This window comes from Otolemur garnettii, unplaced genomic scaffold (assembly GCF_000181295.1).
Source record: "Otolemur garnettii isolate 467f Iridium unplaced genomic scaffold, OtoGar3 scaffold00050, whole genome shotgun sequence".
Taxonomy (NCBI): domain Eukaryota; kingdom Metazoa; phylum Chordata; class Mammalia; order Primates; family Galagidae; genus Otolemur; species Otolemur garnettii.
In genome coordinates this window covers 11,104,586-11,116,649 of record NW_003852445.1, presented here as the reverse complement: position 1 = coordinate 11,116,649, position 12,064 = coordinate 11,104,586, and the positions used below count along the sequence as shown (strand labels likewise).

General features: G+C 43.2%; 1 protein-coding gene and 1 pseudogene across 3 annotated transcripts in view; one reads left to right on the top strand and one right to left on the bottom strand.

The window, feature by feature from the left end:
• CTDSPL2 (CTD small phosphatase like 2) overlaps positions 1-5,536 on the bottom strand; it is a 98,222-nt gene extending 92,686 nt beyond the window's left edge. For all 3 annotated transcript variants that reach the window (XM_003791784.3, XM_023514289.1, XM_023514288.1), the window contains exon 1: positions 5,363-5,536. The gene's annotated coding sequence lies outside the window, so the exon portion shown is untranslated. The remainder of the gene's footprint in view (positions 1-5,362) is intronic.
• Positions 5,537-8,027: 2,491 nt separating this feature from the next.
• LOC100942927 overlaps positions 8,028-12,064 on the top strand; it is a 6,797-nt pseudogene continuing 2,760 nt past the window's right edge.

Genomic DNA, 12,064 nt, shown 5'->3' with positions numbered 1-12,064 from the left:
TGGCGTCACAGCTCACAGCAACTTCAAACTCTTGGGCTTGAGCGATTCTCTTGCCTCAGCCTCCCAAGTAGCTGGGACTACAGGCGCCCACCACTACACCTGGCTATTTTTTGGCTGTAGTTGTCATTGTTGTTTGGCAGGCCCAGACTGGATTGGAACCCGCCAGTTCCGGAGTGTATGTGGCTGGTGCCCTAGTTGCTGAGCTACAAGTGCCAAGCCAGGTTAATCATTTTCAACTCATACATATTTGTTCTGGAGAATACCAGAACAAAATTAAGGCAAATAATTAGGTTTTCCTCAATGAAAAGGTTATTTATGTATCCTGGATATTTTTCCTTAACACATAATATACTCTTTTAATAAAATATACTTTTAAAATCTCTAAAGATTACTTTAATTGGTCAACATAAGAAATAAAGTAGCAAGTTATTTACCCTCTTATTTATTTTTAGTAACATCTTTGCTTTTTTATTTCCCAAACCATTTCTCAATATGTAAGTTTTCATTCAAAGGAAGACAAATATTCTTCCTAAACTGTACAAATTGCTATTGTTAAATCTTAATCCCAGGGCAGCACCCGTGGCTCAGTGGGTAGGGCACTGGCCACATACACCGAGGCTAACAGGTTCAAACCTGGCCTGGGCCAGCTAAAATCAACAATGAGAACTGCAACAACAAAAAAAATAGCCAGGAGTTGTGGCGGGCGCCTGTAGCTACTTTCGAGGCTGAGGCAGTAGACTCACTTAAGCTCAAGAATTTGAGGTTGCTGTGAACTGTGATGCCACAGCACTCTACCAAGGGTGACACATCAAGACTCTGTCTCAAAAAAAAAAAAACTTAATTCCAATCATTTCTGAAGTATTCAAGTGCCTTCTATTAGAACAGTTTTAGGTTTCTTTTTTCAGACAGGGTCTCGTTTTGTTGCTCTCAGTAGATTCATGGTGTCGAAGCTCACAGCAACCTCAAACTCTTGACCTCAAGTGATCCTCTTGACTCAGACTCCCAAGTAGCTGGGACTACATGCACCACTGCAATACCTGGCTATTTTAAGTGACAGGAGACAGGATCTTGCTCTTGCTCAGGCTGGTCTTGAACTCCTAAGCTCAGGCTATCTGCCCACCTCAGTCTCCCAGAGTTTTAGGGTTACAGGTGTGAGCCACCTCACTTGGCCTTAGTTTTATGTTTCTTTTCTTTTTTTTTTTTGAGACAGAGCCTCAAGCTGTCACCCTGAGTAGAGTGCCATGTCATCACAGCTCACAGGAACCTCCAACTCCTGGGCTCAAGCAATTCTCCTACTTCTGCCTCCCAAGTAGCTGCGACTACAGGCGCCCACCACAACACCTGGCTGTTTTTTGGTTGCAGCCACCATTGTTGTTTGGCAGGCCCAGGCTGGATTCAAACCCACCAGCTCAGGTGTATATGGCTGTTGCCTTAGCTGCTTTAGCCACATGCACCAAGCCAGTTTTAGGTTTTTTCAACAAAAGCATAAACAGGCTCAAAGCCTGTAGCTCAGTGGCTAGAGAGCCAGCCATATACACTGGAGCTGGCAGGTTCAAATCCAGCCAGGGCCTGCCAAACAACGACAACTACAACCAAAAAATAGCTGGGTTTTGTGGTGGGCACCTGTAGTCTCAGCTACTTGGGCAGCTGAGGCAAGAGAATATAAAATTTGACAGGCAAGCATCTGTGTCCTAGCTACTGGGGAGGCTGAGTCAGGAGGATGGCTGAGTCCAGGAGTTTGAGGTTGCAGTGAAGTACAGTCACACCACTGCACTCTAAGCAGTGAAACAGAGCAAGATACTGTCTCAAAAAGAAGAAAAAAAATACCTACACATATTCCCTTTTCTTCAATCTAATATAAAAGCCATGAAATACAATAAAATATGGGGTCTCTAATTATAGTCAAATGACCTATTGCAACCTCATGTTAAAAATAATTGTCCTCGGCTTGGCGCCTGTGGCTCAAGCGGCTAGGGCGCCTGCCACATACACCTAAGGTGGCGGGTTCGAATCCCCAGCCCGGGCCCGCCAAACAACAATGATGGCTGCAACCAAAAAATGGCTGGGCGTTGTGGCGGGCGCCTCTAGTCCCAGCTACTCGGGAGGCTGAGGCAGGAGACTCGCTTGAGCCCAGGAGTTAGAGGTTGCTGTGAGCTGTGATGCCATGGCACTCTACCCAGGGGGATAGCTTGAGGCTCCGGCTCAAAAAAAAAAAAAAAATATTGTCCTCAATGTCTTAGGATTCTTCTTGGGGGTCACACTAATTCTCACTATTCCTAATTGCCAGGTTCCCAAAAGGCCTGAGCATCTTGCTATTACTCTATTCTCACCATGCCCATCTTCCCTTATATTACACACTTCTCCTAATCACAAGCAGTATACAAAAAATTAACTCTTCTATCTTTTTCTCTGAACTCTTCATCTGTATATAGTATCAGTAAGTCTATTTGATAGCTAATCTGTGCTAATATTGTCAATAAGAGACAAATTAAAATTTCTCTAGAGAATCTGTGATCTCAAAGAGGATATTTTACAAAGAATTTCATAAAACACTAGAGAGATGTAACTAAAGTTAAGCACTGGCAATTCTCAAATTATACCACACAGTCAACTGCTTAGCCTACCTACTTATAAGTAGGACCAATTAGAATTTAATACAGTTTTAATTAAAAATTAATGCAGTTATATACCCACTAGTGAATTTATGGTTGGCTTAGATATATGCTTCATGGCAAATGTTAAGGAAATAGAAATTAAAGATGCAATTATACAGTTCCATGTCTCTTAAATCTTCTCATCCTCAAAGTAGAACAAATAACCCCCTGCAGCCAATCCAGTTAAAATGGTCAGGTACTTACTTCTTAACCTACCAAAAAAAATTACCTAGAGCACACCATACATGCAGTCCTCTCAGCACACTTAGTATTTGTGACTTAGTATGTCTTACTTGAGAAATAGCAAATATAATCAGATATTACTTTTTTCAAATTCTGACAACCCACTTTATTATCTCATTAATCCAAAGCAGTCTTCTATCACTGAGATTAATTAATACCATTTTACTCAATTGACAATTCTATAATTACAAATCTAGAGTCCAGTACATTTTTTCTGAATAACAGGAGCAAGTTTCTTTATAGATTTTATTATATAATAATCTCATGAAGAAAACACTTGACCAGAAATCACAAACTTGAAATCAGCTACATGAGTTTGGGAAAAATAAAACTTCCCCAATTTTTACTTTCTTCTAATAGTGGAAAAAGAATAACATTATTAACTCAAATGAAATGCCCAAGAGACACTATGTAGAATAGAATATTGTAAAACATACCAATCCTGTGGCTCAAAGGAGTAGGGCGCCGGAAGCCAGAGGTAGTGGGTTCAAACCCAGCCCTGGCCAAAAGCCTCCAACCCCTCTCCCCCCCGCAAAAACCATACCAATCCTATTTGATATTCCTATGCAATCCTATTTGGATTTTCTATATAGCTAGGTGTCTACAAGGGTTAACGTCTATGCCACTTAAAACTTTTACAGCTCCTTTCAACTCAAACTGAAAAGAGTATAAAAAGTGCAGGATTCATCCCTGCAAGGTCTGAGGAAAAAAAATAAAATTTTAAAATTTTAAAAAGAGCGCCAGTACTGATGTATGTACTATAATTTGGGAGAATTCTGAAAACAGTCTACAATGCTCACTCAGCTAATTGCATACCAAATTCTATCATAAACATTAATGCTATAAAATATCTCAAAAGGTCATTAAACTACAAAGCCCACACTAGACCAACTTTGTTTTAGATCCCTTTAAATGACACATTTGACCCTTTTTTAAACAAATTAACTAAGCAAGTAGTTAGCATACCTGTATCTCCACTTCCCACCTCTACTGGTGGTAGAAAAGAAGTGCAAAGTTCAACACAATCTTAAAAGAATGCTTCACATAGTAGCTACATTTTGCCTTGACTTTCTTTGTGACCTTGGGCAAAGTCTACCAAACGAGGACTACAGTGATATTTGTGTGTTCCTGCTTACTTCTGAAATTTAATCCTAATATACTAACGGTAGTGAGTTTTCAGAGCTGGAACTACAAAGCTGAAAGCTTTTTGTTATAAATATAAACGGTTATGCACTACTTTTTAAAATTTTAATTTGATTAGTGGAAAAAAGACAATTACAAAGACTCCAAATTCAACAAATTCTGAAAAATATCAATACTTGTTATGAACAACTGATCTGCATGTTAAAAAAAATTAAAAAACGGATGAATAAAACTAGCTTTAACTTGTCATGTCCCGCTTTTATAAGGGCAACAGCTGGATCACGAATGAAAATTTGCAACTTGGCAAAGAACGGGGAGCTGGAATATAAAGAGCAATCTGCAATCTGAAAATTACACAGATAAATCTATCATTTCAAGTCGCTAATTTGTATAACCACGTCAGACACTAATCTTGTTACTGTTTTACTAGCATTAGAAAGTTAAATCCCTGCCTCGGAGGAACATGTACCAAGTACTTTTCATTTGAGGAACTCAGGGAAGTTTACGAGCAGTATCTCTCTTTAGACTTCCCTAAGGTACTTTAAAGTACTTAACATCACGCTTGCAGCCACCACTAGGGTGAGAAGTAAATAAACACCATTTACTCATGCAATTATTTATCACAGAACTCTGATCAAGAATGCAAAAGTAACCAACCTGCTATACAGTCACTTAATACCCAAAGAAAGCAGCGAGCATTAAGGATATAAAAAGATTCACCGTTAATTGACCACTATGGAAACCAGAGCCCTTCCACATGAGCTATACTTCACTCTTGAACTGAAAAAGTAACACTGTCAACTCAACATTTTAACTGTACAAAAGATAAACAGAACTTAGTGAAATCCCTTCTCCCAGATTTCCAAAAGGTGTTTACAAGAAATGAGATACAGCAACGCCCCCCTAAAAGCACCCTACTGGAAAGAATGAAATACCAAAAACATCAAAGAAGACAAAAAGGTTAGAAAAGCTGATTTCTAACTTAATTACCCAGAGGGACCACAGGGTTGGGGACTAGGAACGTGAGATCAGAGTGGGGGTGGGTAGCAAAGTGAAATCTAACGCCAGAAATCACAACGCAGGCCGCAGCCTAAGAGCTGAAGCTGGCGGGAAGTGAGCGCCCCTTTGGTTCCCAGGGGAAAGTCCAGAGAAGAGTGGCTCCACATAGTGGACGTACTAGGCGCCAATAGTGCATGCCTACCAAGGCGCCAGAGCCGCTGGAGGACCGGGCTGAGAAGGGGAGGAGATCCCGGCAGACGGCCCTGGAAGAGGAGGAGGACTAAGACTGGGAGCCGCGGCAGCGTCTGGACGAAGAGGATTACCTAACTGTGACGACAGAGAAGTGTCCTCAGGCTCCGGCGATGGTCCAGACTGCGCAATGTGTGGTGTCTTTCCCGCTTAGCCCGCAAGAGCAACAGAACCAGCTCCTTCAGCCAGTCGCCATTTCCCGCCTACCGACCTGCTGCACCGCACGGATAGGGACCCGGATGGAAAGCGGCCTCTCCGCGCAGGCGCCCTAACTTCCTCCTCCCCCTCCCGCCACAATTCCGCGAGGTGGGAGGGAAGGAATGCGGGCGGCCACAGAAGCAACAACAAAAAAAATCACTTTTACTTCCTTGAAGAGCGCTGAAGTTCCTTACGCCGAAAGCAGCTCTCGAGTTTGAATTCCTGACAAAAACAGAACACATGGCCTTAAGACCGCATGAAGTAAGAAAGGACAAAAATGATCAGGATACGCAAGGGCTTGGGGGTGATATTTGTACTTTAGGGGCCTCCGTAGCCGGCTGTGTAGTGGTCGCAGGGGGAGTAGGGAGTAAAGCGTTAGGAGTGAAGAGGCGGGGACCCGAAGGACGGTTTTTCCTCCCGCTGCTAACGGAACTGCTTAGGCCGAGCTGGGAGGGGGAGCGCGCCGTCGCCCCGGAGGCGGGGCTTAGGAATGCGTCTCACACCCTGGCAGCTGGGGTTTAGTAATGTGGGCGAGTCAGATGGGTGGAGCCGAGGGGATGGGGCGGGACTAACTAACGGCTTGGCGCGCTGGAGGAGGTAGTGTGGAAGGGACTGGCCAGTTCAGGGAAAAAGCGAAGCCTGCGCGTCTTTCCTGGGATCGTGGTGGCTCCTGTAGGTCCTCTTTCCAGCTCACTGTCAAGAGAGCATAGCAGTCGTTCTTGGATCAGTCATACAGATTCGTACTCTTCGATTCCACGCAATGTCGGCGGTAGTTCTGCCGGTTGAAAACTTGAATCTTTCAGACAAATGGGCTCCCATTTGTAAGCTTAGGTCAAAGGAATCTCAACTTCACAAAGTGAAAATGTATCAATCCAGAACTTTCAGTCCTAATGGAATATCAAAAACTAAGACTGGCTCGGCGCCTATAGCTCAACCGGCTAAGGCGCCAGCCACGTACACCTAAGGTGGCGGGTTCGAATCCCCAGCCCGGACCCGCCAAACAACAATGACGGCTGCAACCAAAAAATAGCCGGGCGTTGTGGCGGGCGCCTGTGGTCCCAGCTACTTGGGAGGCGGAGGCAGGAGACTCGCTTGAGCCCAGGAGTTGAGGTTGCTGTGAGCTGTAATGCCACGGCACGCTACCCAGGGGGAGAGCTTGAGGCTCTGTCTCAAAAAAAAAAAAAAAACTAAGACTAGTGGTTGGAAGAGTATTATCCTTTGACTAAAGTTCTAATCAACTGCCACCATTCGATAAAAAAAAAAATACTGAGGCTGGGCTTTGTGGCTTATGCCTGTAATCCCAACACTCTGGGAGGCCAAGGTGCATGGATTGCTTGAGTTCAGGAGTTCGAGACCTGCCTCAGCAAGAGCAAGATCCCGTTCTAAAAATGGAAATAACTAGCGGGGTGTATTGGCCCCCGCCTGTAGCCCCACGACTTGGAAGGCTGAGGCAAGAAGATTGCTCAAGCCCGGGGTTTGAGGTTGCTGTGAGCCATGATGTCATAGCACTCTACGCAGAGTGACAGAGTGAGACTCTGTCTTTAAAAAAAAAAACTTCATTGAATAAAATACTAGATGCGAGAGATACAACAGTGAACAAGGCAGACACGGACACTGTCTCCCAAAATTGACAGTCTATTTTTTTTTGAGACAGAGTCTTACTATGTCACCCTCGGTAGAGTGCTGTGGTGTCACAGCTCACAGCAACCTCAAGCTCCTGTGCTTAAGCGATTCTCTTGCCTCAGCCTCCCAAGTAGCTGGGACTACAGGCATCTGCCACACGACACCCGCCTGTTTTTTGTTCCAGTTGTCATTGGTGTTAAGCTGTCCTGAGCTGGGTTCGAATCCACCACCCTCAGTGTATGTGGCTGGCGCAGTAAGCACTGTGCTTGAGCACCGAGCCAAGTTCACAGTCTATTGAAGACAGACAATTTAAATGCGGTATAATAAAGTGACCACACAGCGTGGAATGACAAGCACTGGAGATGTACAGGAGGGTGCTGGTGAGGGGATCTTGGAAGGTTTTCATAATATGGATGACATCTAAGTGAGACACAAAGAGTTGGTATTGCAAGGGAAGAGTGTCTAGATAAAACAACAAACGAAAAAGTCCAAAGATGAGATTGTGTTGAGCCATTGGGGAAATATTTCTGAGCAGCAGGGAAAGATGACAGGAGGCTGAGAGGTAAGCAGAAATAATATGCCCTTGTGAATCTGTTTCAATTTCAAAGTATGGAGCATCTGAGTATTTTGAAAAACCTTAATACTACAGATCCTGTCAGAGCTCTGAGTTGATTTGCACCTTGAATCTTTCTAGTGTAAAAATGCTTTGAATGTGACATTTATTGAGAGCTGGTTTATACACAGCACAGAACCATTAATAGTCCACAATAATAGGTTCCTGAAAAGCTAAATGGAAATCAATGAATAATAACTGATTATTCAGTGTGTATCATGGAAAACAGAGCAATAGGCTAAATAATTACCCCCATTATTACTGTAGTTATTTTAAATGAGATAAAGTTAAAGATATTTCTGGGAATGGCGGCACCTGTGGCTCAGTGAGTAGGGCGCTGGCCCCATATACTAAGGGTGGTGGTTTCCAACCTGGCCCCAGCCAAACTGCAACAAAAAAAATAGCCAGGTGTTGTGGTGGATGCCTGTAGTCCCAGCTGCTTGGGAATCTGAGACAAGAAAATCATCTAAGCCCAGAGAGCTGGAGGTTGCTGTGAGCTATGATGCCACAGCACTCTACCAAGGGCAACTAAGTGAGAGTCTGTCTCTAAAAAACAAACAAACAAAATATTTCTGGGAAAAAGTTCCAAAAAGTAATTATTTCGAAACTTCAGCTTCTAAAACTTGACTAAAATATGCCACTTACAAAGTACTTTTATATGTATTTTGGTTCTTCCAACAACCTTGTGAGGTAGGTAGTATTTTTCACATATGCACCCTTGAAAACACTGAAATTTTTAAAAGAAAGAAAAAGAAAAGGAAGAAAGAAAAACACAGATGACTTATCCAAAGACACAATCAGCTAGTAAGAAATATAATCAGGTGGCTCACATTTATCACCCTAGCACTCTAGTAGGCTGAGACAGCAGGTGAATTGCTTGAGCTCAGATAAAAGTTTAAGACAAGCCAGAACAAGAACAAGATCATCTCTACTAAAAATACAAAAACCAGCCTGGTGTTGTGGAAGGTGCCTGTAGTCCCAGGTACTCTGGCCTGAAGCAAGACAATTGCTCAAGCCCAAGAGTTTGAAGTTGCTGTGTACTGTGATGCCATGGCACTCTACCCAGGACGACAGAGTGAGATTCTATCTCAAAAAATATATAATAAGTAAATAAATAAAATAGAAAAATTATCCAGTCATGTTGGCTGGCAGCTATAGGCCTAGCTTCTTAGGAGCCTGAAGAAAGAGGATCGCTTGAACCTAAGAGTTTGAGGTTGCTATGAGCTGTGAGCTGTGATGCCACAGCACTCTACCGAGGACAACATAGTGAGACTGTCTCAAAAAAAAAAAAAAAAAGAAAGAAAAAAGAAATACAATCAGGTCTCAAGTCCCCATTCTGATCATTATACCACCTCCTTTGGCAATGTTATTGTTAGGGTTGTTAAGTTTAGAAATAAGTTTAGAAAGGTTACTGGTAGTAAGCCTAAATCCTTTCACAATTTAAAATTTTAACACTACCACCTGGCCAGGCACAGTGGCTCACACCTGTAATCCTAACGTTCTGGGAGTCTGGGGAGGGTGGATCGCTTGAGCTCAGGAGTTCAAGACCAACCTCAGCAAGAATAAGATCCTGTCTCTAAAAATAGCCAGGCATTGTGGTGGGTGCCTGTAGTCCAAGCTACTGAGGAGGCTAAAGCAAGAGAAATCACTTGAGCCCAACAGTTTGAGATTGCTGCGAGCTGTGATGCCCTAGCACTCTACCCAGGGTGACAAAGTGAGACTCTGTCTCAAAGATAAATAAAACTTTAACACCCGTTGGGGAGCAGTGGCTCATGCCTATAATCATAACACTCTGGGAAGCTGAGGCAGGAGTTGGAGACCAGCCTGAGCAAGAGTGAGACTCTGTCTCTACTAAAAAAAAACGCTGTCATCCTGGGTAGAGTGCTGTGGTGTCATAGCTCATAGCAACCTCAAACTCTTGGGTTTAAGCGATTCTCTTGCCTCATCCTCCTAAGTAGCTAGGACTACAATAATGATGGCTGCAACCAAAATATAGCTGGGCAGTGTGGTGGGCACCTGTGGTCCCAGCTACTTGGGAGGCTGAGGCAGAAGACTTGCCTGAGCCCAGGAGTTGGAGGTTGCTGTGAGCTGTGATGCCATAGCACTCTACCCAGGGGGATAGCTTGAGGCTCTGTCTCAAAAAAAAAAAAAAAAAAGAAACTTCATGTAATCAAATCTAAACTCTTAATTTTCTCTCAGACTTGCTTCTCCCATAGTGTTCTCCCCCTCACTGAATGCAAATTTTCTGATTTTCGTTCTCATAACCAAAGTTAGATTGGAAAATATAATAAATTAAACTTTCAAAATATATCCTGAATCCAAACAGTTATCATCTCAGCTACATCCCTAGTTCCAGAATCATCATCTTTCACTTGGAATACTATAATGACTTTTGTAGTCTTCTTGCTTCATTCTTGAACCCCTTCAGTGATGATTCTAAAATTTTAAAATTTTCCTTGGGTCAGGTATGGTAGTTCATGCCTATAAGTAATCCCAGCACTCTGGGAGGCTGAGGCAAGTGGATTGCTTGAGGGCGACAAAGTGAGACTCAGTCTCAAAAAGTAATAAAATAAAATAAAATTTTCCATCACTCTTAAAATAAATTTATTGGGAGGCTAAGGCAAGAGAATTGCTTAAGCCCCAGAGTTCTGTGAGCTGTGACGCCACAGTTCTCTACTGGGGATGATATAGTGAGACTCTGTCTCAATAAATAAATAAATAAATTTAAAGTCTTCACTATGACATGGAAGGCTATTTATTACCATGTTTTCCCTAAAATAAGACACTGTCTTATATTTATTTTTTCTCAAGAAGATACCCTAGGGCTTGTTTTCAAGGTATGTCTTATTCTCCATGCTGAAATGCATGGCGTAGCTATGCAGATAAGCTGCATAGCCATGCCCATCACTAGGTCTTATTATTGGGGTAGGCCTTATAATTAACAAATGCATAGAAATCCTGCTAGGGCTTATTTTGGGGGTAGGTCTTATTTTCAGGGAAACATTGTAGCTGATTCTTGGCTGCCTCACTGATCACATTGTCTGCCTCTTTCTCATTGTACTCTAGTTATACTGGCCAACTAGCTGTTCTTTGAAAAACTGCATTCCTACAACAAAGGCTTTGTATTTGTTGTTTCCTCGGCCTCTAATTCTCTTCCTTTAGTCTTGTGCTATTCAGTTGCCACTAGCCACTATGGCCTCTGAGCACTTAAAAAGTGGCTAGTATGACTGAGGAACTGAATTGTCAACTTTACCTAATTAAATTTAGAACATAATACTTCAGTGACTACCTGAAAGGTACAGGGTCCCCACTGGCATTTTGAAAAAGTTCTGGAAGCAGATAGTGATAACAGTTGTATAACATTGTGAATGTACTTAATGCCATTCAGTTGTGTGGGTTTTTGTTGTTGTTGTTTTGTATTGTTTTGTTTTTTGAAACAGAGTCTTACTTTGTGGCCCTTGGTAGAGTGCTGTGGCATTGCAGTTCACAGCAACCTCAAACTCTTGGGCTCAAGATATTCTCTTGCCTTAGCCTCTTGAGTAGCTGGAACTGCAGGCGCCCACCACAATGCCTGCCTATTTTTTTTTAGAGACAAAGTCTCATTCTGGCTCAGGCTGGTCTCGAACCCATGACATCAAGCAATCCACCCACCTTGGCCTCCCCAGTGCTAGAATTACAGGCATGAGCTACCACTCCCAGCCTGTGTGTTTTATATATAAAAGTGTAATAGTAAATTTTATTTATATTGTACTGTAATAAAAAAAAAATTGAGGCTGGGCACCATGGCTCATGCCTGTAATCCTAGCACTCTGGGAGGCCAAGGCAGGTGGATAGCTTGAGCTCATGGGTTCGAGACCAGCCTGATCAATAATCATGACCCTATCTCTACTAAAAATAGGAAAACTGGCTCTGCGCCTGTAGCTCAGCACCTAGGGCACCAGCCACATAAACTGGAGGTGGCGGGTTGGAACCCAGCCTGGGCTAGCCAAATAATGACAACTACAACCAAAAAATAGCCAGGTGTTGTGGCGGGTGCCTGTAGTCCCAGCTACTTAGGAGGCTAAGGCCAGCACTCTACCAAGGACGACATAATGAGACTCTATCTCAAAATAATAATAATAATAATAAAATAAACAAAAATAGGCTTGGTGCCTGTGGCTCAAGTGGCTAGGGTGCCAGCCATGTACACCCAAGGTGGCGGGTTCGAATCCAGCCGGGGCCCGCCAAACAACAATGACGGCTGCAACCAAGGAGTGGCCGGGCGTTGTGGCGGGCGCCTGTGGTCCCAGCTACTTGGGAGGCTGAGGCAGGAGACTCGCTTGAGCCCAGGAGTTGGAGGTTG